We start from the raw sequence: 5,297 nt of genomic DNA, 5'->3' as shown, positions 1-5,297 counted from the left end.
CAGGCCTCTGGTAGAGGACCCGAGCTCAGAGGATGAAACAGACCACCCGCGGAGGGTGAGAAGGGAATTTTTTTTTTTTTTCCCAGTTTGAGAGTTGTGGTAGAAAAAAGCCATACTGGGAAGAGTAGAGTGAACAAATAACAAGGTTTCTGTTTTTGTTCAGTGCTATCAAATGCTATCAAATCAAATAAAGAAGAAAACAACACAATTACTTTAAAAACCATTAACAATCTCTTTACATAACCAGAACAAACATTTCACTATTTTAACTATGTAAAATTATATCTCGTTGTAGATTCAAAACTTTTCTGATTGTTTTGATGTGGACTCAACAGAAGGTAGATGAAAGCCATTAGCTTTGTTTGACTTCCCCTTAGTGTTTGATAAATCTGTGTAGCCGGATGAGCTTGACCTGTTGTTCCAGGAGGATGAAGGTGAAGAGGAGCTGACCACCATGGAGGAAGACAGACTGCACTGCAAACAACCTGGTCTGCAGCGACTGCGGCTAAACCTGCACACTGTGACTCCACCATTCTTTGTCAAGCAAACCCTCTACTTCACTCATTATTACTTCAACCAGAAAACCTAGAAAATTAAATTTCTTAATGTAGCATAAGATAAAACCATTACAATATTAGATGGCAATTCACTTTTTTATCAATACAAACATCCAACAAGGTCCATATTTGATTTAATATCATCAAAAATTATTTTCTGTGGTGAAAACACCAATACTTGAACCACTGTTGATTTTGTAGAGTGAGGGACATAGAACAGCAGACACAGACATCCACTGAAGGGGATGTTTGCATTTCCTCTGGTTCTCAGTCAGAACCTGTCCACTTTAAGGAGGCTGGAGACAAAGCTAACAACCTCTGAGGGGTTTGTGTCTACTAAGCAATAATTACAAATGCCATTTCTCTCTCTTCTGTGTGTGTGTGTGTGTGTGTGTGTGCGTGCGTGCGTGTGTGTGTGTGTGTGTGTGTACGTGTGTGTGTGTGTATCTTCCTGTGTAAGTGATGAACATGACTGAGTACATTGAGCAAACTAGGCCCTGAGAGAGATACTTATTGAACTAGTCAAGCTTTTTGCTGGGCTCACAAGAGCTCTACATGCAGACTTACTGCTACATAATGATGAGGAGAAGGACCCAAATGCAGGGGTGAAAATAAACTATTTTACTCAAGAAAATTCAAAGGTTTAAGCCCGGACCAATCTAAAATAATACATCACCAGAGGAACACTGGTGGGAATAACAGCTGACTGCAGCTGGCTGAGAGATGTTTAAGCTACCGAGTTGATTACTAAACCAGGAGCAGGCGTTTGATTAGAAACTGGGTCCAGAAGACAAACAACTGAAGATAAACCGAGGAAATATGAGAAATGACTGATAGAACACACAGGGAACAATGGAGAATACCATTACTAAAGTAAAACCAAAGTCCTAAAGATCATGATAGAAACTCCATCTAGAATTCACTTAAGGGTGGGTTCTACATGAAGGAACCCTGGTGTGCTCCATGAATACAGGAGGAACCCTCAGAAGAAAGCAGGCCAATCGGGAGGCGACGGGCCCAAGGTAAAATATCCAGGACTGACGATCAGTGGGTAACTCAAAAGTAAGGCAAGCCCAGGTGGACGCCCTCGTGGGAGAACGCAGGAACAGGAGACAGAGACTAGTCCATCCAAGGACTCTATTTGGAGAACCTGGGAATAGGAACATGTGGTTGAGGTTGATGGAATGAAGATATTGACCAGACTCTCTGGAACTGAAATGGAGATGTCAGTCATACCCTGTGGAACGTGAGTTGAGGCATCTTGAAGACATTGAGGCCTGAAGTGTGAGGAAGAGGAAACAGGAGGCACTAGCACAGATGGTGGAGAGTATGAGGAGGTGGTGGGAGGTTCAGGGATCAACGATCAAGTAAAAGGACTGAAGCTGTTGCTGAGGCAAAAGCGGTTTGTTAAATAACTATCCCAATTTAGTCTGGTGGTTCCATTCCAACTCCTCCAACAGCTTCACAAAACCCAGAGAATGAAGCAGAGGACCCCAACCCCACTGCAGAGACTTACAGTTTTACTGGTGAACAGGACTTAGTCCAGATTTCAAACTGCATTCCATAAGGGTCAGAGTCCTGCAACTTATAATGTCTTTGCTTCAGGACACCAAGCTCCAATATTAGCTGATTAGCAGAGCTTGACTGCATTCTAGAAAGGCAGTTTCACCATTTAATTCGAATGTGTAGGTCAATATTGTGGCCTTTGAGGAGCGCAGTTTGATACCACTCAAATACAATCCAGAACAGAATCAGAATCAGCTTACTGACCAACACTCTGCACAGAATCAAGTCATATGACTTCAGTTTCAAGTGCTCACAGCATACAGACATCAAGTATAGATATCTAAGCTTTATTAAGGATACAATACTGGAGGCTTGAGAAAATAGAGCACAAACAAAAAAAGAAACAGAAGTACTGATCCAGGTGTGATTTCTATATTAGGGAAAAGTGAGAAGTTAATCCTCCCTAAGCAGTTTCACCTGGGAGAGAAACAGATTAACTCTGCGTTGGTTTTAAAGACCATAGGATGAGAGAGACCATACAGTCAGTTGCAACAAAAGCTCAGCCAATAACTTCAAGACAGATACAATTAATACCACCATCCACGAAACTGTCACAGCTACATAGAACACCTGGCCAGATGTAGAGAAAATGTAGAGAAAAAAGACAGAAAGTATAAAGTTAGAAGTTGAAACAAGTAATGCAAAATTGGAGAAGAATATAACAGAACAAGGAGAAATGGTCAGTTTGTCCTCCAGTAGCCTAAACCTATGGGGCAGCATAACTACAGATATAGTTCAGGCTAACCTAAGCAGTTAAAACTATAACCTTCATTACAAAAGAACGTTTTAATCCTAGAATCTTAGAATCCTAGAAGTAGACAGAGTGTTTTCCTTGTAGACAGATAAAACTGGGAGCTGGTTCTTCAGGAGATATGACCTATATTTTAAATTTTTATCAGAACTCTGTGCAGCATTTTAGATCAACTTAACCAAATTTAGGGGACTTCCTGATAGTAAAAAAATGACAGCAGTCCAACCTTGAAGTAACAAATGAATGGAATCATTTTCAGAATCACTCTTAGACAGGATATTTTTTATTTAGGCATTATTCCAGAGGATAAATAAGAAAATCCTAGAATTATGTGATTTAAATTACATTTTCAAGTCAAAGATAATGCCAATCTTATGTATTTTATTACCAAAGACAAAATTAATGACATCTAGAATATGTGACCAACTAAACAGGCTAGTCAAATGGATAGATGTGACTAGTGTTTATCATCTGAATACATTTTAGTGTATTCAGGTGATAAAACTAAGAATATTGTTGAAAGGATTCATCTACTTATTAACATTTAGAAAAAAAGATTTTGTTTGTTTTTTTACTGTAAAAATCCATTTAGAAGTTGAATGTACATGTTACATAAAGTACTACCTTCATGTCAAATTGTCAGAGTGAATAGACCTAAACAGGATACCATCACACACAATGGTGAGGACCAGATGTCTTTTTCATTTGATCTCTAATGGTTTCTGTGAGTTGAAAAAATTATTCTAAGGATGAAACATTACATACTGACACCACAGAAGACGTGGTTACTCGTGGTGAAGATGGTTCTGTTAAGATGGCCTGAAAATGTGTTTTTTCTTATTTTTCTGTCTGATTTCCGCAGTGACATACACACATAAATGGAGCATTACCGCCATCTGTTGGAGAGGTTACAGTCTGCCCTGACTTTGAAAGCTTGGTGTGCAACAAAGAATAAAGGCCAACTGGTTACAATTCATTATGAAAGTTCAACTGTAACGTGCTAATCTTAAATCTGATTTGGATTTAATCAGGCATTTATTACACTGTAGAGACAATTTGGTCTCTACTTGGAGACCCAACTCTTTTGTCTACTTGGAGACTTTTCTATTCCTATATTTAAGCGTTATAGTTGATAAAAAAATATATATTTTAACCAAATTAAGTTAAATAAAAAAAACAACAGAAAATCCAAACAACAACATTGTTTTAAAAGTTTTGATCTCAAAACGTTCATGCTGTTTACACTGCAAGTTCAAGGATTTGACTTGATGCTTATCATTAACAGATAAGAGTGCACAACCAAGTCCACAAATTAATAAAATTGGAACAACTGATGTTTTTTTCAGTGTCAAAACTCAGAGATTTGGTCAGAAATGACAAGCTCTTCGCTCTGAAATTTAGTGTGTTCAGACATCCTCCAGTTGTATTTGTGCAGAGAATAACCTACAATACAGGTCAAAAGTTGCATAGCAGCTTGTGCCCCGGATGCACACAAAAAGCAGTCAGGAAGTGGGCAGGAAGCTGGCACAGCATGGAGAGGAAGAGCACATGGAGAACTGAGGAAACAATAGGAACCTCACTCTTCATTTTTTAATAAAACACATGTACTTAATATGAAAAGCACATTCATACCAACACTCAATTTAATATTCAATATTTTAACCACAGCATTCTGGTGGTTGTTGGTTGATACTGCCAGAAGTAACAGGCTTAAAACAAGTTAATATTGAAATGATTTTATATTTTTTGAACCAAAACCATTTTTGGCTTGGTTTTCTGTCTGGGTTATAAAATTCCTTATTTTTGCTCCCACTCAGCATTATTTTTAACTTGCCTGCATTTGGGAAACAGATTCCACATAAACCGATGGGGCATGATGTACAGGAGAATGTCACACCATCGCTCAAAGTCATACTCTCTCTTCACTTCCCATTTTTGCTCTGTCAAAGCACTTGTTTTGGTCAGATATAATTTTGCAACTATTGGCCGTTACAGAATAGGCCAACTGTTTTGTTATGTAATTGGCCTCTTTCTGTGTTTGCATGACTGCTGCACAGAAAAGTCAAAACTTTGTTTGCATTTATTGTTTTTTAAGAACTTGCATCACTACTAAACAACAATAAGACAGAACCTTTTTTGTCTATCTTTTTGTCTGGGCTGTCTGCAGGAACAGTTCAGCAAGAAGATCTATAGGTTTGAATCCTGGCCTGGGACCTTTCTGTTACTGCCACTTGACAGGACTCTCTTGTAAGAGAGATTTTTCATCTCAAGGAGTTTTTAAATCCTTGTTAGGTAAAGGTTGATGATAGCGCTTGCATGATCTCCTCTCATGTTTTGGTTTTCTGTGGGTTCTCCAACCTCCTCAAACAGTCCAAAATATGCATGTTTGGTAAATTGGTCTCTCTTAATTGTTTTCAAGTATG

This window comes from Poecilia reticulata, linkage group LG19, assembly GCF_000633615.1.
Source record: "Poecilia reticulata strain Guanapo linkage group LG19, Guppy_female_1.0+MT, whole genome shotgun sequence".
Classification (NCBI taxonomy): domain Eukaryota; kingdom Metazoa; phylum Chordata; class Actinopteri; order Cyprinodontiformes; family Poeciliidae; genus Poecilia; species Poecilia reticulata.
Note: the sequence above shows the minus strand (reverse complement) of the source record.